This window comes from Monodelphis domestica, chromosome 3 (genome assembly GCF_027887165.1).
Source record: "Monodelphis domestica isolate mMonDom1 chromosome 3, mMonDom1.pri, whole genome shotgun sequence".
NCBI classification, from domain to species: domain Eukaryota; kingdom Metazoa; phylum Chordata; class Mammalia; order Didelphimorphia; family Didelphidae; genus Monodelphis; species Monodelphis domestica.
This window is the reverse complement of record NC_077229.1, coordinates 188905330-188928288: the sequence shown is the minus strand read 5'-3', so window position 1 is coordinate 188928288 and position 22959 is coordinate 188905330. Positions and strand designations below refer to the sequence as shown.

At 36.7% G+C, this 22959-nt stretch overlaps 1 long non-coding RNA gene across 2 annotated transcripts; it reads left to right on the top strand.

Moving 5' to 3' along the window:
• The first annotated feature begins 3608 nt into the window (after positions 1 to 3608).
• On the top strand, positions 3609 to 22454 carry LOC103092224 (uncharacterized). Of its 2 annotated transcripts, XR_008917585.1 has the most exons (4): positions 3609 to 4245; positions 7883 to 7982; positions 10456 to 10629; positions 12462 to 22454. It is a non-coding gene; the product is annotated as an uncharacterized LOC103092224 (long non-coding RNA). The 2 variants fall into 2 exon arrangements; XR_001629056.2 differs by having other exon boundaries at positions 10456 to 22454.
• The last annotated feature ends 505 nt before the right edge of the window (positions 22455 to 22959 follow it).

Here is a 22959-nt window from a genome sequence, read left to right as displayed (position 1 = left end):
ATTTACAATTTATTTACAAAATGTAGAAAGAATGAAGTAAGAAAATCAGAGAAAGGATAGGGTAAGATATCTAGTTTAAGCAGTAAGTACTTTACTCCTGGACCCTGGTTCAACCCCGGGCAGGGAGAGTTAGTTCTTAGGCCTTGGCAAAGCCAAGGACCTGGGGAAGTCTCTCTCAAGAGGTAAGTCTCTCCTGAGGTTAGTTTTTTTCAGAAAATCCAGAGTCAGCTTTTCACTGATCTTGTGTCAGTTCAAAGAAGAGATTTTAGAATAGCCTTACCAGGAACAGGATCTCAGATCCAGCTTCCACTACAAAGAATGAAGAATTGTCTCCAGACTCCACTTCCAAAGAATGAAGAACTGTCCTTCACAGGAAGTGACAGTTCCTTTTAAAGATGCTTCTTTTGCATCACTTCCTGTGTCTTCCCCTAATTTTACCTCGCGTGGGTCACAGACCTCCCACTTAATGATTAATGGGATGTTTACACTTTTGATGATTAAATCTAAAAATCTGCAGGGGTTACAATTTTAATCTTCATATTCAGGGGAGAGTTAATTTTAATTTTCACAGTACCCTCTTCTATATTCAACTAGGGGAAGTCTTTTGGATTATGGAGCAACAAACCTGCACCAGTATTCTGAGTCAAAGCCTTTCCAACCTGGAATGAACCAAAGGCTTGACCTCAACTGCATTATCCTTGGAGATCCTTCATGCCAGGTAAGATGTTAATGAAGGATGCAAATTGTGGTCATTAGCAATGAACTCTTGGATTCTTAATAGTTTTTAGTATTATGGCTAAAAAATTTAGCATGGGCCTCCAGTTCAGAAACTGAAATAAACTTTCAGGCCAAACAATAAATTACTTAGAAAGGTTTTGTTTTTTTTTTCTCTCTCCAGATACAAATTTACCATCATTCTATTTTTTTTTAAAAGAAGGAAGACTTAGAAAAAAAGATTCAGGTTCATAATTCTTTTTAATTGTTAGTTTTATGGTTGCCTTTTATTTAAATTTGTTGGTTTCTCCTATGTCAACCTCATCAAGTCTTCCCTTATAATAAAGAAAAATAACTGACATAGTAACCTCTTCTATTGCACTCCATTCCACACCTAAGATTTCTCTTGCCTGAGAGTAGGAAAGTACTTTCCTGGGTTTAACCTTTATTTTGTAGCTGTTTTTTTTTTTTAACAATACATTATGTTTGTTACATTGGTTATATGTGCATACTTTTCTTGTTCTGTTTATTTAGCTCTGCATCAGTTGCTATTGTTCTAATGGTTTTCTGAATTCTTCATATTCATCTTTTTTTATGCCACAAATAATATTACTTTTGATTACTTTGATTCACAGGCTACATGTTTAAAACATTTGTCTGGTGATAGGTAACCACTCTGTTTCCAGTTTTTTGCTACCACAAAAAATGTTGTTATAAATATTTTGATACAAGCTGGATTTATCTCGCTGACTTTGATTTCCCCATCCTGTGCTAAAATAACTGGTTAAAATAACATATAAATGTATAACACAAATAACGTATAAGTGCTTTTTACAGATATTATCTCATTTAATCCTCATAATGAACCTGCAAGGCAAATGCTATTATTATCCCCATTTTATAGTTGAGAAAACTGAGGAAAAGCAGAGGTTAAGTGATCTGCCTAGATCATACAGCTAGTAAGTGTCTGAAGCCAAATTTGAACTCGGGTCTTCCTAAACTCTAGGCTCAGGGCTCTATTCACAGTGAACCAGCTGCCAAGACTGGGCCCATGGAAGATAGATATCCCATGAAGCATCAGGCTTCTCTGATTATAGCACAGTCCCCAACTACATGGTCCCCTGATTACCTATCTGCCTCTATCCCATTCAACACTATTCTTCTTTTTATCTTCCTTACCAACTTTATGGGTGTGAATTAAAATCTCAAATTTGTTTTCATTTTCATTGTTCTTTTGGGTGATTTGCAATAATATTTCCTATCGTTATTGCTAGTTCTTAATTCTGCTTTTGAAAATGTTTTTCTTCATATTACTTTTGGAAATTCCCTATATATCCTGAATATAAGACTCTTAAAAAAGAGATATCACAAAGTATTTGGAGGCAAAAAGTTTTAAATTTTATATAAAAATTTTATATTTTATCTTTTATTATCTTCCTTATTCTTGTTACATACAAATTCCCATGCCCCCATCATAGTTCTTTATGAAAATAACTCCTTCTATTCTTTATTTTTATTTTCTTTTGTTAGATAATCTTTCATACTTTGGTTCTGCACACATTTGAAGCTGTGTCAGATCCTGGTTTATATCTAATTTCTGCCAAACTGCTTTCCTACATCCCCAGCAGTTCTTGTCAGATAGAGAATCTTACTAGAAAGTGTTTAAATGAAAATAGAACAAGAAAGAAAATCAGTACTACTAGTGCTCACTAGGTCAATGACATGGTTATAGTGGAATGAGCTGAGTCAGGAGACCTATGTGAATCATGGTTCTGAAACCGAGTGGTCATAAAAACCCATTTATTCTCTCTGGGTCTCAGTTTACTTCTGTACTAAATGGGAGTGAAAATAATGTACTAGCTATTTCACAGGCCTATTATGGGGAAAGTGCTTTGTGAATTTTCAGGCACTATATAACTAGGAGTTATTTTTACTAATAAATCTACCATCTCTATAAGGATAGGAAAACACATAAAATTTTTATGAGTTGATGGAACTTTTAGTTCAACTGACAAATTTCAGAGTTTCTCTTCAAGGTTGGATAAACAAGTGAACCAATGCTACCATTAAAGCAACTTTAAGGTAAAATAGAAGAGAGTCATATTCAAATATTCTCTTCTAGAATCTGAAGATAAATCTTAGAAGCTGCCTTAGTCAATGTGAAAATTTAATGCCAAATACCGAGAGTCAGGAGGCAGGTAGGTTGCATAATGGCTAGAGCACAGAGGCTAAAATAAGAAGCCTTATTGTCATGAGTCAAAATCTGGCCTCAGCATCTGGTCATACTAGCTGTATGACTCTTACAAATCACCTAACTTTTTTTTTTGCCTCAGTTTCCTCATCTATAAAATGAACCCAAGAAGGAAATGGCAAACCATTATGGTTTTGGTGCAAAGAAGACCCTAAATGGGGCTAGGAGAAGTCAGATATTACTGAAAACAACTCAATTTTTAAAACCTAGAATTAGAGACCTAGTAGACTCTAGGTGCAGAATGGTGCATATGCTATCAGATGTGATCAATATTTCTATTTTTTCCTTACTAATTGCTGTTGGTACATAGTAGGTACCTAATCTGCTTGTTGACTTGACAAAAAAAAAGGATGAGAGTACAATTTGTAAATGAGAGTAAAAAATAGTAGAAATAAAACATTTTATAAACAAACAAATAAATGAATCAATAAGGTAAAGACAAATTAAGAAAGTGAAGAGGAAAGTGCTCAAAGCAGGAATAAAACCTTGTTCTGACAAAATCCCTCATTCCAGAATAGCAGGCGGGAATTTAAATCAACATATTTCTAAGACATGACCTAGACTAAACTGCCATGGCAAGGTTTCATGATATTTTCAGGCAAGGCTGTTGAGAAAAATATTCCATGCAAATTGAAAAGGAAGGTCTGGAATGATAGCCAGCGTTCTCCTAGGCAGCAGTAGAGTGTGAGCTAGGAAGCTGGATGTGATTTAAGACAGGAGTCATTCATCATTCAAAAATCTGTGAGAGCAATAAGGAAGAGAGAAACAGAATGCTTTTGGAATAATAAAGAAGAAATCCTGGCCATAAATTCAAGGAAAACCCAAACCTCACTGGAGCATGACATTTTAAGAAATGACCTGTGGGCTACCGCCACAGAAATTGCCTACTTGGAAAGATACTTCACCAGTGGAAAAAACAACTTAATACAAAATGCCCTCCTGCTGGTGAGTCACGGGCAGAATTTTTGTTTGAGGACAACACATTAATCATTTATTCCTGGAGGCTGAGTTTTTTTTGTTTTTTTTTTACTTCCCTTTTATTTGTTATTCACTTAGACTTAAACTTGTCCAAATACTGGATTTGATCAGAAAAAGGGGAGAGGAGGAGTCTTAGAACAAGGAAATATATGCTGTAACCTTCAGGCATTGTGAAATATGGCAGGTTTAACTCTCATACGAGGCAAGGCAATCAGTATTTTGTAAGTATCCTGGGAACTGCTGCTGAGAACTAGTAAATTGACCCACAGCTAAAAAGTGCCCTTGACTCACAATCAGCAAAGGTAATGAAAAGATCTTTTGCTGGGTGCAAATGTTGAATTGAAATAGCAGCTTGCGGGGGGAAAAAAGAAGCTCTCCCTTGTCAAATGGGGAAGGACAGGGGTGGGAAGAACATTCCTACCTTCATTTTCTCGGGATTCTTACAAAGTCTCAGTCAAGGTTATGTTTTTTTGTTGTTGTCTTATCGTTGTTGTCCTTGGTCAGCTTGCCAACCCAGTCTCTTCTCAGATTTTCAATTCCATTGAAAAGCACAGATTAATGTTTCTTTTTTTTTTTAACCCTTACCTTCTATCTTAATATCAATACTAAGTATCAATTCTAAGGCAGAAAAGCAGTAAGGGCTAGGCAATTGGGGTTAAGGGATTTGCTCAGGGTCACACGGCCAGAAAGTACTTGAGGCCAGATTTGGATCTGGGATGTCTAATTTCCTCTAGGCCTGGCTCTCTGTCCCCTGAACCCCCAGATTTATATTTCACCCAAAGTCCTCCTCCTTAGCCAATTATTACATTGGTCAATCTTTAAGAAATCAGTCAATAGGCATTTAGAAATGGCTTCTCATATATTTCAGGCTAAGCAAAATAAAGTAAGTAGCTGAAAAATCTTAGCCTCAAGTCATGACTTCCTCAAGATTCATGGTTTCCCAGTTGTGGGGGCGAGACAGAGTGAGAAGAAGTTCCTAAAGAGAAGTGGAGATTCCTAAAAACAATTTTCAACGCCTTGCAACATTATTACAAGCCAAACAATACCTAGCCTGTCCAATCTTTATTCTCCTGGGAAAATTAGACTTTATATTTGTAAGGTAGTATATATCTTAGTTTAACCTTCTATGCTTTCTTTATCATATGGAAGAAATTTTGCAAATTAAATATAGACTGTGCAATTAAAGAATAAAAATTTAGAATTCATCTCACACTTAAGAAAGGTGACAATGAACTGTGACTATAATCTATAATAAATTTTCTCATAATAAATTAATATGTCTTTCTCAGTGTCATCTTGAATTAAAAACCTTAGTGCTTGGGCTGTTTTGAATATTTCTGTCCACCTCTCCTTTATTCTTCCCACTGATATCTACTCTACTGAGAATTCAGTTTTGAAAACTCTTACTAAGTCTACTACATGCTAGTCTAGTTAAGAGGAATACAAAGATCAAGAAAAGCAATTTACAGATGAGAAAATAGACTCACAGATGTGTGCTGATTTGCCCAAGTCATATAGCCTAGTATGAATGGGAGATAGGGCTGGACTCCATCATTCTAGACTCAGTGCTGCCTCTGGTGGTGGTTCTTTTTTAAATGTCCTTATGGTCTGAAGTTAGAGATTCCAGTCTTTAATTATCAGGTAATATTACTTATTACAGAGAGAGAGAGAGAGAGAGAGAGAGAGAGAGAGAGAGAGAGAGAGAGAGAGAGAGAGAGAGAGAGAGAGAGAGAGAGAGAGAGAGAGAGAGAGAGAGAGAGAGAGAGAGAGAGAGAGAGAGAGAGAGAGAACTTGATATATATCAAGGTGAATAGATAGACAGACAGATGGACAGATGGATGGATAGATAGATGGATTGATAGATAGAAGATAGACAGACAGATAGAAAATAGGTAGACAGATCGATATATAGAAAGATGGTTAGATATATAGGTAGAGAGATAGATAGATAGATAGATAGATAGATAGATAGATAGATAGATAGATAGATGTGGTATTAAACAACCTTTTTTTGACCAGGCAAGCATTACATCATAAATTTGTTTCCTTTTAAGATTTTTTTAAATTATCAAATACTTATTTTCCCCTCCAACCTTGTCCCTCATCCCACTGAAAAGAAAAACAGAATCCTTTGTAACATATATAAAGAGTCAAGCACAACAGATCAACATATTAACCATGTCCAGGAATGTATACTTCATTTGTGCATATCAGCTTATCATCTCTCATGCTTCATTATAAGTTCTTTAGAATCATATCAATCAGTTTATTAGCCAGAGTTTTTAAATCTTTCAAAATCCGTTTGCACAATGCAGTTGTGATAATTTAAATTGTTCTTTTAATTCTCACTTTCCTCTGTTATCAGTTCATATATGACTATATAGAATGACAACAAAAAAAATTTAATAGGAGTTTGGAAGTGGCCTGGATCTAGGTGGGCAATGCATAGAGTTGTTAGTACTGGAATCCAGAAGACCCAAGTTCAAATTTGATATCTGATATATCAGATATCAAATGCTAGTTATAAGACCTTGGGCAAGTCATTTACTCTTTTGTCTTGGTTTCTTCATCTTTAAAGCACAATATTAAATTAAATGGGAAAGGAATGGACCAGTGACATTGCACAAGACATTACACAACCAATGGAACCATCCCCATATGCACTTCAGGGTCAGGAGATCTACCGGAAGGTTCTCATTGATTTGGGAAGGTCTTACTTTGATGATTATAGGAGGACATGAACAAAAGAAAGTGTGGGCTGACTGTGATATGCATATATGAGGCATTAAGGTTCACAAAGTGCTTTACAAATATTATCTCATTTTACATTGGAAATAACTCTGTGAGGTATGTGCTGTTATCCTCAGTATACAGATAAACTGCCTTGATACACAGTTAGCTATTGTCATCTAGAAGTCACTTAATTATTATCTAGAAATCACCAAATAAAAAGTTATTTTCATTGTTGGCTACTAAAATTGGTTTATGAAATATTTAAACTGAAATTTTCTACAATTAAGTTATTTAATAAAAAAATTATAAGATCACTCCAAGCTCTAAAATTTTATTCTAGTCAAAGAGAGGATGACAGAGAAAGAGGTAAATACTGCTAAGACCATTAGGTAGTAGAGGGGTTAAAAACCAATTTATTGTAGGCAGAAGAGTCTTCTGCATTTGTCTATGTGAGCCTCTGGAAAAAGCAAGGCTTTCACTGGCTCAGGAAAAGGACAATTGGCTTTTCCCTTGTTCTTAAAAAGGAAGAGGTAGAGGAGGAGGAAGAAATATATACAGAGACCTTTATGAGTGGAGATGCTGAGCAAGCAATTCATTTGAGAGAGCAAGGCAATGAAAAGAACAGGCTGAAGGGACAGACTAGAGGCGTGGCAGAGATGTGGTTTGTGTTTGAAAGGGTCCAGGAGCCACTGTTGTCATTGTCACTCACCAACCATCACATTTGATCTACTCTCTTTCTGCCCCAAAAAGCAGATTTCAAATCCAAATTTTTTCCTGTTCTTTAGAATCTTTTGACATTTTCCTTTTTAATTAGTACAAATGCTGACTTAGATATAGATAAGATCAACCACAATTTCTTCATTCTGAGTGCTTCATTATTTTTAACTGGAGTATTGCAAAAAAGAGACAGGAAGTGTAGCAGGCATGTAAGAGAGAATGAAAGAGAGAGAGGCATATACCCTTTATCTAAATCTTCAGAAAAGTTATCTCCTATCTGGAAGTTTAAGGGAGTCAGAAGCTAGAAGAGAGATAGTCTTACAAAATTTTAATTATTTTTATAAGCTCTAGGAATAGTATAATGAACTCTAGGAAGTTGGACTTTATGATTTCCTCTTGAGTATAAGTGAATGAAAATCAGAAGGGAAAGTAGTAAGTAAAGGAGAGCTTCACACAAATTTAATCCTCTCTTCTTCTTTCTCTGAACAGTCTCCATTCTGATCCACTAAAGGAGAGGAAGGAGGACTAAGTCACATCCTCAGGAACAGCTGAGAGGAAGAGTTGGGGGAAAACTACTAACTATACAAAGGTAGGGGCCATCAAACTTTTTTCTAGCCCAAATGCCTCCTCCTCCCCATGCACCCCCATTTTAGAGTTACAAAGGACTCAGACAAAAACTTCATTAGCTGTTTATTGGAAATCCTATTCCCAACTGGTGTTAACCCTCAGAAACTACCACTACTACTGCAACTGTCCTCTCCCCAACCAATACACTCAACAGCATCCAGAGATCGGGGAGGAGCACTGACACCATCCATAGTCCTCTCTTGAGGTCACAGAAGCTATTTTATACCAGGCATAAGATATACTGAGTTCACCACTGAACACACAGAAGCAGCAGTGTCATTAATAAAATTTTAAATCAAGAACATTCAAAAATAGTAACGACAACTGCAGCCAATGTAGGAATAGAGAGAAGCATGACGAAGCAGTGAGGGAATGGGGCTAGAAATGCAGGCAATGGAAAATTCATTTGACTGGCAAAAAGCACTTAGGCCAAGTCCAAGGTCTTTGATATAACTTAAGTCAACATCCATCAGGCACTTTGCCATCTCCCACTCATCACTGCAGGAACGCAAAGGTAATAAAATGAACTATTTTACTAACAAGCCAGAATGGCATGTGCAGAGTTTTTGAGACAGTTTTATATCAATATGGTTCCAAGAGTTAGACATCTAGACAGCTAGTCATGATGGTCACTTGGTTTTATGTTAATGTGGGCAGTCCTGAGAATTTTCAGAACAGATATTCTCAGATACATGCTAAGGTAAAGAACAAAAACCACGTTCAAACAAAGATTACAAAGTCACATGAAAGCACAATCTTATGAAACTTCCTGGGGTTATGCAATTCATTTGCTAATTAGAGATTGCTGAAAATACTCTCCTGTGAAATGACTCTACTTGACATTACAGAACTTGGATCATTATTGACACTTAAAAGAATGATAAAGCAAATGTATCTTTTGTTTAACTTTTTTTTTTCTATCTTAGTAACAACTCTAAGAGAAGAGAAGGGCTAGACAAAAAGGGTCAAGTGACTTACCCTGGGTCACACAACTAGAAAGTGCCTGAGGTCACTTTTGAACCCAGATCCTCCTGACTCTAGGCATGGCACTATATCCACCATACCACTTAGCTAACTCTAAAGCAAATGTATCTTAAATATGTTAAATCAGAGGACTAGCTAATGAAAGAGAAGAAGTGAAGTAATTAGTTAACATTTATTAAGCAAATGCTATGTGCCAGGTACTGTGCTAGGCACTGGGGATACAAATACAAAGAATGAAACAATACTTACTTCAAAGGAGTTTACATTCTAACAGGAGAGATGACAAATACACATATTTCTACAGAATAAATATAAATAGAATAAAAACAAAGTAATTGATTATAATATAGTTTAGGATAGCAGGCACTAGAAATGATCTGGATCAGGAAGGGTTCAATGTAGAAAATGATTATCTTTTGAAAAACAGTATTCTTTGAAATAGAGAGGAAGGGGAGAGTGCATTCTAGGCATGGACAATGGTCAGTGCAAGGATGTGAAGATGTACAATGGATTGCGGTATGTGAGGAACACAGAGTGCACCAAAAATATGCCTGGACTCCAGAGTGTGAGGAGAATCTTATCTAATGAGTCTGGACTGTGAAGAGATTTAAAGGCTAAACAAGGAGTTTACATTTTATCCTATAAGCAATAGAACATCTCTAGAGTTTGTCAGGTAGAGAAGTTGCATGGTGAAATTCATGGTTTTTGTTTAACCCTTAGCTTCCATCTTAGAATCAATTCTAAGTATCAGTTCCAAGGCAGAAAAAGCTTTAAGGGCTAAGCAATTGGAGTTAAGTGACTTGCCCAGGGTCACATGACAGATATATGCTTAAATATAATCATTGGCGGCTGTATGGAGGATGGATTGAAACTGATCCAGGAGGCTTTTATAGTAGTCTAGGTGAGAGATGAGGAGGAGCTGGACCACTGCAATTGTGTCAACGAGAGAAAGGATTGAATGCCAGGGATGTCATAAAGCAAGAAAATAAAAGATTTGGCCCCAAAGTGGCTAGAAACCCATAATGAAAAGTCCTATTTTCAGAGAATGAAATGATGAAATCTGAATACAAATTGAAGCATACTTTTTTAATATTATTTTTATTGTGGGTTTTTTTTGGTCTAATTTTTTTTCTTTTGCAACATTGCTAATATGGAAATACGTTTTACATGACTTAATATGTATGACTAATATCAAATTGCTTTCCTTCTCAAGGAGGAGGGGAAAGGAGAATGAGGAAAAGAATTTGAACTCAAAAAACATTTGCTTTAAAATTTTTTACATGTAATTGGGAAATATTTAACAAAATGAATTTTAAAATATATTTTTAAAAAAGAAAATGAAAACAAAACAAAACTAAAATTCAGGAATATCTGTATTCAAAACCTTCCTCAGATACATACATACAAACTATATGATCCTGGGTAAGCCTCTTATCTTCTCTATGTTTCAGGCAAGGGGCAGCCAGATAGCACAATGGAGAGAGTGCTAACCTTGGAGTCAGGAAGACCTGGATTCAAATCTAGCCTCAGGCACTTGCTAGATATATGATCCTGGGCAAGGCATTTAACCCCACTTGCCTAACCCTTGCTGCTCTACTGACTTAGAATTGATACCAAGATAGAAGGTAAGGGTATTTTCAAAAATATACAATCAATCAATAAAATCAATGTGCCAGGCAACTCTCTAAGACTATAGATGTACACAATGTACACAAAAATAAGACAATGTACACAAATTATAAACCAGAACCCCTTTTCTTCCCCCAAATAAAAATAAAACAGAAGAATGATTCAAAAATTGCATTTGCAGAACGACCAGTTGTTCTAATATTTTAAATATTTTGCAGATCTTATTTCTTTCTGGAAGGGAACAGCATCTATGTCTAGTTTCATTCAAAGTGCTTCAGTATAAGCCTTACAACATATAAATGTAGTAGAGCAATTAAGAGACTTGTTCAAATTTATATACATAGAAAGGAGCAGATACTATTCAGCCTCATTCATTAGTACAGATTACTGTAGTAGGCATTGAGAAGACCCCACATTAAGTAATATGTGGCCTCTGCCCTCCCCTTATCAACAAGAGCTCATTTTTCAAACCCTTTAATACTTATGGAGTACTTTGCTCACAATTCTGTGAGGGAGCTAATTCAACTTTTCTTATTTCCTAATGAAGAGATTCAAATTTTTCCTGGCTCTAGAGCCATTACTCTTCCCATTAGATCACTACACACTTGTCTTGGTATAAACACAAGCAACTATAATGCAAAGTATCGCCCAAGTAGATTAGAAATGTGCTTTAAGGGTTACCAAGTGCTTTACACAGGTTTTCTCATATGATCCTCACAACAGCCCATGAAGCTGGCCCATTGCTATCCTTATTTTCCATATGAGGAAACTGAGATTGAAAGAAATTAGTGATCTGTCCAGTTTTGAAGATTTCCAGAGAGGAGGAACCCACTCCTTCTTGAAGCATTTTATTTCACTTTTAGACAGGTCTGATTATTAGAAATGTTCCCTTTCCATCAAGTTAAATTTTTCTCTTTACAACTTCCATCCAGTGCTACTGATTCGGTACTCTGGAACCAAATGGAACAAGTTTAATTCCCCTTCCACATGGCAGTCCTTCAAATATTTGGAAAGAACTATCATGTCACCTCTAAGTCTTCATTTCTCTAAGCCAAACATTTCCAGTTCCCTCAAACAATGAACTCAAAGCCTTTCACCATTCTGTTTGTCCTTTGGATGTGCTCCAGATTCTCAGCACCCAAACTCCAATGTGGTATTCAGAAGTGAACACAGTACTCCAGCTGTTGGCTGACCAGGGCAGAAGACAATGGAATTATCACTTCAAATGTTGGAGGTTCTGTGGGAAAATAGGCACGTTAAACCACCGAGGGAGCTGTCAATTGATCCTGCCCTTTAGGAAAGCATTTCGAAACCATACTCCAAAAGCCACTGAACTTTGCCTGCACTAATCCTAGACACTTTGTTTTTAAAGTGCAGTCCAGCTATGTGACTCGGGATAGGGAGCCAGGCTTGGAGATGGGAGGCCCTGGATTCAAATCTGACCTCAGACACTTCCTACTTGTATAACTGGGCAAAGCACTTAACTTCAACTGTCTTGCCTTTACCACTCCCTCTACCTTGGAAATGGTAGAAAGTAAGGTTGGGGTGGGGGGTAAAGTGAGGTCAGCCCACAAAAATTAAGCAGGATTGTGCCAGGTGAGTGAGTATGTGGATAAAGGAAAATTCTAAAATTAAAAAACTGTGATACTAGACTACTCTTGCTAGTCTAGCCTTGAGAACAGGAAACCCTACTTACAGAATGCCTCACTTTGTACTATACTTTTTGGAGGTATTCCAAAATATTTGCTGAAGAAATTAATGAGTGAGTAAATCAGGGTCTACCTACTAATCTAACTACCCCATCCTCCTTTTAAACTTTTTTCTCCAGAACAAACTTCACAAGGAGTGTTTGATTTTATGCACGTTGAAGAGTGACTTTATGGCAAGATCTCTTTAAATGCCCTCTAGTAAAAAAATACTGGCAAAAGATAATCAGAAGAGGCATAAAAAGATGGATGTGAGAAGTAAAAGAGAGAACTTCAAAAATAGGTAACTTCAAAACTAACTCACATTTATAGAGCAGTTTGAGCTTTGTTGAATTCAAGGCATAATATCCTTTTGAGTTAGATTGAAGTAGATTATTACATTTTACAGATGTGGAACCTAAGGCTCAAGTTAGACTTTTGCTGAAAGTCATAAAGAAGAAATTGTTAAAGATAGGATAATTTCCAAAGTATCTGAAGGAAAGGAAGATTCTAAAAGAAGGATTTGACCTCCATACTCTCAAAAAAGGCAACTAAGAAGGCATCAATTTATTGAATCATATGCCTGATTTTATACTTGAATAAGATTTTGATGAGGTCCATCTATGCATGCATCATGATTATCTTTAGCAAACTATGAGATTAGAATAGGCCAGCTTTTGAAGATGATTTTCGACAGAAGGTTCAAATCTTCATAGCTACACACTATGAGTTGTAGACTATAGTATTCTTTAGTAAGTGTATTTTTTAAAAGCATTTTGCTCACTAAAACAAATGTCACTTTATTTTTTAAAATTTATTTATTTTAAAACTTTCTTTATTTTATTCCAAAAACAAATTTTCATATTTTCCATGGTTACAAGATTCATGTTGCCTCATTCCCCCCACCTCCTCCCTCCCAGAGTTGACAAGCAATTCAATCTGGGTTATACGTGTATTATCACTCAAAACCTATTTCCATATTATTCAATTTTGTAATAGAGTAATCTTTTAAAACCAAAACCCCAAACCATATATCCATATAAACAAGTGATAAATCAATTATATGTTTTCTTCTGCATTTCTACATCGACAGTTCTTACTCTAGATGTGGAGAGCAACAAATGCCACTTTAAAAGTTTTCCCATGTTAAAACAATACAAAATTCTGTGACATATGACTAAGGACTTAACTGTTCAATGACCAAGTATTAGCAAAAAAGAGTTCATAAAACAGGTAGATGCCCCCACTAAAAGTACTGAGAGAATTTATTTTTAATATATAATCTTTTCTATTTCTGAAGCTCTGAAATGATGCTCAGATTTGTTGCTCATTCTTTTGTACCTAGGGAATTCAGAGAAATGTCTGATGAATTACAGCCCAAGCATCAAAGACCATCCTTCAATTTCTACCCCAGCTCCCCCACATTCTTGAGATAACTTTCTCACGATTCATTCACACAAATTTTATTTTTTTTAATTTTATTTAATTTTATTTTCAGTTCTAAATTCTCTTCCAACTACCTCTCCCTCCTTTCCTTACTGAAGGAAAACAAGAAAAAATTGAAAAACAAGAAAAATAAGACCCATTACAAATATGTATAGTTAGGCAAAATAATTAGGTTTTGGTGGTGGGTTTTTTTTTTTTAAACCCTTACCTTCCATCTTGGAGTCAATACTGTGTATTGGCTCCAAGGCAGAAGAGTGGTAAGGGCTAGGCAATGGGGGTCAAGTGACTTGCCCAGGGTCACACAGCTGGGAAGTGTCTGAGGCAAGATTTGAACCTAGGACCTCCTGTCTCTAGGCATGGCTCTCAATTCACTGAACTACCCAGCTGCCCCCGGTTTTTGTTGTTTTTTTTTTAATGTTGCTCTTCAGTAAAACTGCTGTCCCAAACTTAAATTTCCTCTTCTTATCATTAGCACTTAGGAGGTTGTGAGGGGACGGGTGGAACTTATAATGTAGGGTGCCCCTGCTCCAGGTTTAAGAATATAGACTTATTGTTTGGGCATAGGTAACTGTTAATCAAAGGTTCCTCACTCTTTGGGAAGATAAGCTCTAAATCATATTTTCCCCTTTAGTTGCTTCAGCTGAGTGTTGACTGTCTATGTGAGCCTACCTTTTTGGTAGTCTATTCTATGCTGAAAGTCTACTAAAGGAAAAAAGCAAGTCAATTACAGGACTCCAGATTTCTTTGACAGAATAGCTTTTTCTAAACTAATGATTAGTCATTAATAGATATGTCCTTCCTGCCCTCCTCCAAATGTGCCTCAATCTAGACTTTGAAGCCATAGTTTATCTGGAGACAGGTAGCAGGTTAATCATGATTCCTTTGGAATTGTTTTTTTTTCTTCCAAATTTTATTTAATTAGAGGGTTTAGAATAATTTTCCATGGTTACAAGACTCTTGTTCCTTCCCTACTCTCCCCCCAAACCCCTCCTGTATCTGACGTGTAATTCCACTGGGTTTAACGTGTGCCATCTATCAAGACCCATTTCCTTATTATTAATATTTGCACTAAGGTGATCTTTTAGACTCCACTTTCCCAGTCATGGCCCCACCAATCCATGTGATCAAGCAGTTGTTTTTCTTCTGTTTTTACTCCCACAGTGTTTCCTCTGAATGTGGATAGTGTTTTCTCATATATCCCTCCAGATTGTTCAGGATCACTGCATTGCCACTAATGGAGAAGTCCATTACATTAGATTGTACCACAGTGTATCAGTCTCTGTGTACAATGTTTTCTTGGTCTGTTCCTCTCACTCTGCATTAATTCCTGGAGGTTATTCCAGTTCACATGGAATTCCTCCACTTTATTATTCCTTTGAGCACAATAGTATTCCATCACTAACATATACCACAATTTGTTCAGCCATTCTCCAATTGAAGGGCATCCCCTCATTTTCCAATTTTTGCCACCACAAAGAACACGGCTATGAATATTCTTGTACATGTCTCTTTCCTTATTATCTCTTTGGGGTACAAACTCAGCAGTGCTATGGCTGGATCAAAGGGCAGACAGTCTTTTAGTGCCCTTTGGGCATAGATCCAAATTGCTGATTCCTCTGGAATTGTTATTGGCCATTATATTGAACACAGTTCCAAAGTTACTCAAAATTGTTTGTCTTTATAATGCTGTTATTATATAAATTGTTTTGGGGGCAACTGGGTGGCTCAGTGGATTGAGAGCCAGACCTATAGATGGGAGATTATGGGTTCAAATCTGGCCCCAGACACTTCCTAGCTGTGTGACCCTGGGCAAGTCAGTTGACCCCCGTTGCCTAGCCCTTACCACTCTTCTGCCTTGGAACCAATACACGGTATTGATTCCAAGATGGAAGCTCGGAGTTTAATAAATAAATAAATAAATAGTTTCCCTGATTCTGATCACTTTATTTTGCATCATTTCATACAGATCTTGCCAGGTTTCTCTAAATCCATCTCCTTCTTCATTTCTTACAGCATAATAGCATTCCATCACATCCATATAACATAACTTGTGCAGCCATTCTTCAATTGATTGCCCCCCCTTCAATGTCTAATTCTTTGCCACCATGAAAAGGGCTGCTATAAATATATTTGAACACTTGGGTCCTTTTATTTTGATCTCTTTGGGAAATATGCCTGTTATCAGTATCACTGGGTCAAAGAGTATGCATCCTTTAATAATTTGGAGCCATCATTCCAAATTGCTTTCCAGAATGGATAGGATAGTAAATACCTCCAACAAGTAACTTTTTCCATCAGCCTTTCAGCATTTATTATTTTCCTTTTTTTGTTAAGTTTGCCAATCTGATGAATGTGAGATGATACCTTGGAGTTGTTTTAATTTGCATTTTTAAATTATTAGTGATTTAGAGCATTTTTAAAATGTGTCTAATGATAGTTTGGATTTATTCCTCTGAAAACTTTCTAATCATATCTTTTGACGATTTATGAATCAGAGAATGACTCTTTCTTATACATTTGATTCTACTTCCTATATACTTTAGAAATAAGACTTTTTTTCAGAGAAACTTGCTGCAAAGATTTTCTCCTCAACTCCCTGTTTCTTTTCTATTTTTGGCAGCAATGGTTTTATTTATGCAAAAACTTTTCCATTTTATATAACCAAAATTATCCACTTTACTTCCTGTCTGTATCCATATCTCTGTATCCATTCCTTTTAAAATTTTTGTTTCTTTTTAACATTTAAAAAAATTGAGTTCTCTATCAGTTCTATAGGTACTTATTAAGCATCTAATACTATACCAGATATTGTGCTATGCTTTAAGGATACAGTGACAAAAAAAATTAATTATTTCCTTCATGGGGTAATTATTTCCTTCACCTTTTGGGGTCAAACAATATGAACATAAGTTAATACAAAAACATATATGAAATAAACCTTTATGTGTTGGTGGGAAGGTAAGATCACCTAAAGGAATCAGGATAAACCTTGTGGAGGAAGTGATGCTTGATATGAAATTTGAAAAAAAGTGGGGAAAAGATGAAGAAGTGCACTCTAGTGTAATAATGGAACTGGATTGAAGATATACAAGAAGGGATACAGGGGATAAGGAAGGGTTGGTAACTGAGAATGGAGGAGGTGAAGGACAGAGGGAATATGGAGGCTGGTGAGGTAAAGGGAGAGCAGTACCCCTCTGCTGAGAGACTCTCTTTGTAATTTCCTCCCACTCACCCCATGAGAGAGGTACCTCTGGGTAAGGTTGGGTTAAGGATGACAGGACCAGTGTTTTTAGTGGCTTCTGGGGGATAGTGGAGTTTACTCCTCAAGGTTTGTCTGGTAATTGCAACCCCTCTGAAGTTGCCCTTGTCTGGCAGTCAGACTGTCACTGTTGGCTTTCATTGTTTAGCCTAGGCTAATGGCTGATTTAGCCACTAGCTTTTTTTTCTTTGTTCTCCCTCCAATATGAATCTGACTGTGATCTTCTATTTTTCAACTAGTTTAATAATTAGAGTAAATCAAGAAAGGGGATAAGTAAGTAGGAATAGGTGACCCTTGTTTTCCTCTTCTGCTGAGCCAAGATGGCTCAGCTTCAGCTTATCTATCTTCTTTTTAACTAGTCACTATCTCTATCCTACTAAACAAAAGGCAAGTGTCCTTCTTGGGAAGGTCAAGGGATGGAAAGGATCTTCAGGGTGACCCCCTGAAGTTAAGGGATCAGCCCCTTTCAGCAGCTGTAGTTGTTTGGTTTCTTCCTCTAATAAGTGCTCTTTAACATACAGGAATCTTCTTCTCCGGGGTAAGGGAAATGGAGGCAAGGTTTTCTGCAGGTTGGAATAGAGAGCTCGTGGTCTTTGCTCCACACTCAGCCAAGTTTAGAGGGCAAAAACCCTTTCACCTAGCAGTTTCTCCCACAATCCTCTTCTCTCACTCCAATTGTCACTCCCCCTCCCATACATTCCAACTACTATTTGCTCCACCTCAGTGGGCAATAATGCAAAAGCTTGATTCACAGTTTTCCTTTCAACACTAGGCATGGAGCACTCCTCCCTTCCTCCAACACAGTCATACTTCCCTCCTACCTAAAATATATCCCATTGTTGAAGGGATCATTTAGTAAATGCAAACACACACATCAAGACATTTATTTTATAATGGTCAGGGCCTTAAAACAGAGATATATGCATTCTAACTTTAATATAACAAATACTGAGCCACAGGAGTTTCTTGAACAGTGGAGTGACATTTTACAATGATAAAATTTTCAGAGTAACAATTTACTGTAAATGCCCATGAAGAACCTTCTGTTTTATATCTTTGAACCTCTGTCAATCCTGCTGGCTCAACCACTTCCAGTCAATTAATCTTTGTAATATTTACCATCTTATACAATAACTCCTGCATGGAATTAAAATAAATATCAATGACTTTTAAATTCTCTATTTAAGTACTTTTGCATAGAGTTCTGGATCCTTCATTACTCTGAGGACTGAAAAGCTTCCTCCATAGTTGTTTTACTTAAATTAGTTTAACCATCCATCCCATAAAAGAATTGTTAGATCATAGAACTCTCTTCATATCTCTGCTTATTGAAATACTTCTCTTTCTTTAAGGTTCTACTAAAGTGGCACTCACCACCTTATACCCCCCCAACATTGTAATTGCTCCTTCCTCTTTCTTTTTTCCCTACAAGTCAAATAGTTAACAAACACTTATTAAGTAGCCACTATAGCATGTGTCAGGCACTGGGAACACAAAGGAAAAAATAAAATAAAACAGTTCCTTCTTTGAAGGAACATAGGCTCTATAGGAGGAGATAATTTGTACCAGAAGAATACATACAAGTAGATACAAGGGGATCTTTCTTAAAATTAGGAGAAAATGTACATCATTCCATTTCCCAAAGGATCATCTCCGATACGTTTATGTCTCTAGAAGTTTAAGAGGAGAATTTTTCACAGAAGATAGCAGTTTCACAAAAACTCGGAGGAATGAGTCCCCAGGAAGAGGGCCTGGCCATCAGGGCAAAAGATATAGAGACACCAAGGAGTCCAATGCCAGCAGGAAGCGATTCCTACTATTCTTAGCTTCACCTCTGACACAAAGCTTTGGGAGCTCTCCAGCAGCACCTGACACAGTGATGTCCCATCTTCTCTTTGAGCTTTGGTTCAGTCCTCTTATTTGTCCAACCTTTCATTTTCAGTCCCTTTTGAAGGATCATATGCATGCTAATTGGAGGTTTAACTTGGAACTATGTCCTAGGTTCTTCTTTCCCTCTTCCTTTCTCTCTCTGCCTCTCCCTGCCTCCCTCTGTCTCTCCCTCTCCTTTCCTCCCTCCCCCTCTCCCTTTCTCTCTGATATCATAAGCAATCAAGAGTTCAAATACCCTATGTATATAAATGACTCCCTAAACTGCATTACTCGCCTTCATGTTTTTCCTAAACTACTCTCCTATCACTAATTGCCTGATGGACATTTCTAGTTAAATTTCCTGTGGGTATGTCAAAGTCAACATATTTCAAATGAAATTTATTACCTTCTTCAGTCTTCTTAACTTCACTATTTCCCCCCACAAGGTTCCACTACTTTTCCAGTTACCCATGTTTGTATCCTAGAAGTCAGCCTCATTTCCTTATAGCATTTCGTATAGATTTATCTTTTGCTCCCATCACATTCTATTCTGCATCATGTTTACATAGATGGCACATCTTCCCCATCTCCCCTCCTTAGATTATAAATTCTTTGAGAACTGTATCTTTTTTCATCTTTATTTAAAAGAGCATCTGGAAAGACTTGGGCTAGTGGTCCTGTAAGAGTATATAATTTGCTAAAGATTCTGGGAGTTGTATTTCTTCCCAGCTAGGGAAAGGAGGAAGTTTCTGCCAGAATGGACAAGAAGGGAGAGATTTTCACTACCACAGCAATTAAAAAAAAAAACAAAAAACAACAAACCTCTGGAGAAGAAAAAAGAGAGTTGGAGAAAGATCCAGACAAATGCAGCAGGAGCAGCAACAGAGGCAGCAGCAGAGAAAGGATGCTTTACAAGAGACTGATTCCAAGCCTTAGAGCAGCTTACAGGAGCCTTTTTCTTTTCCTGGCTCACAGTATGGTTTATTAAGAGAATCCAACAAGGAGAGATTGAATTATGCCTATTTGAAGAAATGATAAGAATAATGGTGAATCAACTACAATCTCAGTTTTCCTCTCTCTTTAATTGCTGCATAAGACAGGTAGCATGGTCCATTACTGTGTTCCATTGCTATTTTAAATTTTGCTTACTAGTTACTTGCATATTTTAAATAATGGTTTACTAGAAAAAGATAAGATCATAGTACTTGCATCCAGAATTTGTGTTTTTGTTTTAGGGTGACAAGATTGGGGGAAGGGAAGAAAGAATAAGTGGCTATTTGATTACAATGAATTCAGCAGGCTAGGAGTCTACCTTCCCAGATCAGCAATCAACAGATTGCCTGGGGGCTCAGAGCATTTTAATTCTATCAAACATACAATGAATAATTCGTTCTAATATTATATAAATTATTTACAAAAACAGGAACAGAAGGGACCCTAACAACTTCCTTCTGTGACACAAATGTGGCTTCAATATCTAAACCATGGAGTCACTTTGGAAACAGAAACCTATAGACAAGTACAGGTATTCCTTCCACATTGCAGGGGTTAGGAGTGCAGTGCCCCCTCGAACTGAAAAATCCATGTAAAAATGTTTTGGCCCTCCGTTAGTACCAGAGAAGAAGTTTGAATTTTTCTTTTTTCCTTTATGGTATCTTATATGCATTTATGAGTTTTTAAACTTTTTAGATATTTCTACATTTCTAGCTTTTGCTGGTTTTTACATTTTTATGCAAACTTTAACTTCTTACTTATTTTCACTTTTAAAAAGAAATGGTGTATATTTATGGTATTAAAAAAGAAAATAGGGGGCAGCTGGGTAGCTCAGTGGATTGAGAGCCATGCCTAGAGACAGGAGGTCCTAGGTTCAAATCTTGCCTCAGACACTTCCCAGCTGTGTGACCCTGGGCAAGTCAGTTGACCCCCATTGCCTAGCCCTTACCACACTTCTGCCTTGGAGCCAATACACAGTATTGACTCCAAGACGGAAGGTAAGGGTTTAAAAAAAAAGAAAGAAAAGAAAATATGTTGATATTATACAATGCTGTATGTATATTTCATGCATTTCTGAGTTTCTAAACTTTTCTGTGCCATCTGCTAGCCTTCACATTTTATCTGCAGCTTCTGCAAAACTCTCCAAAATTTCCCATCTAATTTCTTATGCCAACTTCTGATATATGGAAATCATGATGGGGAAAGTCATGTTGTGGAAGGGATACCTGTATACCTAATCTAAGTTTCAGGGGACTCATTAATTCAGGGTTAGGGGAAGCATCTTTGTTTTCACTAACTTCTGATTGAAATTTGGTATTTCTTTAAATTATTAATATGGCAACAATATGTAGGTGGCAGTCCAGAATCTTCTCCAGACTACCAAAGGAGTTCATGATATGAAACTTTTACTATAAACCAACATCATTAGTTAATATTAATGCAAAAAGGAAGAGTAGATATCTCACAAGGAAGTCACACTCTGATCTTGCCTATGTGAATTGAGAAAGGTGTGACAATTCAGCTCACTTTCTCCAAAAGGTGGAGGGCTAAAAATGCTCCTCATCTTAAACCATCCTCTACAATATGATCTTCACTGGGCATTATTTGCATCCCTAGTGCTTACGGGGTATCAGAAAACTTATACTCTGATAAATTTGTGATCTCATCAATGTGGGTACCTCATTAGTTGTGCTGAACACAAGCCATCCATTCCTTTTTGTGTTGTGCAACTCCTGTCTATGTCCTATAAATGTTCCCTAAGGAGTCAACCCAACATTCTAAGGGCTTTCCTTTACAGCTATCAGCATAACATGGATAGGAAAGGTAAACAAAGTCTATCCACTGGTTAGTCCTCACTCTTACTGATCAGTTGGCATGATCAGCCAATCCTCCAACCTCCTAGGGTAGTTTCCTAGCCAGTTGAATTTATTGTAATCAAATATCCACATATTCCTTCTCCCCCTTCCCTCAATCCTATCATTCTAAATCAGGCATCTCACTGATAGCATCTTTTGTGCTGCTCTTCCTACACACCTCTGATCGATCACTTGCAGTATATTCATTACCACCATGTTCCTTTCCATTGCCCTTTTGGGGCATTGCCAACTTTAATTCTTCCTAGATTGTAGTGTTCCACAAATTACAGCTATAGAACATTCCCAGGAGAATGTTGATTTTTTTTTTTAAGGCAGATCTGTGCTTCAGGGAATTTGGAATCATTAAAGTCTTGAGACATTTCTCCCTCTGTGAATGGCCTCCAAAAATTGCTGATCTGCTTCGCAGAGATATTTCCTACATGGTATTTTCTTAATATCATTGTAATTGCAGACCTAGACCACCACCACCACAAATTCAACCTTTTTTTCAATTATGTGTCCAATTCCCTATTCATTTAAAATGCTGGAGTGAGAGAGGAGAGAGAGAGAGAGAAAGAGAGAGAGAGAGAGAGAGAGAGAGAGAGAGAGAGAGAGAGAGAGAGAGAGAAATGTCAGTTAGAGATATACAAATTGTGAAAAATATATGCACATAGATATATACATTAAAGGTATCTCCAAAGTCCAAAGTCATAGTGCAGTGTTAAGTTTTGATCATTTAAAGTGATACTAAGACTTTTGGACTACCTCTATGTATATATCTATATGCATATATGTATATGTACATATGTATACACAACTGTATTTATATATGAAAATATATATATACACAAAATATCAAAGAGATGATATATAGAGAGGTGTAGATTTAGAGAGATAGAGATGTATAAATTCTACAAATTGTTCATGCAACTCCATAGTATAGAATATATATATATATGTGGGGTTGTGTAAACCTTAAAATTTCCCAGACCCTACTTTATAAGATTGGATTAAGACCATTCCCCATTTGGGCAGTGAACTCTACTTAAAGCAGGAATGTGAGAATTCTACTTTACCTACTTGGGTCTGCCCTAGGGGAAGATAAAGTTGTAAACTCTTTTCTGAACAATGAAAAGTACTTAAACCCATACTTTTCTTAAGCTAAGTACCTATAAAGGCCAAGCAATTTGTGAATTTACAAGGAACAAAGAACTGGAA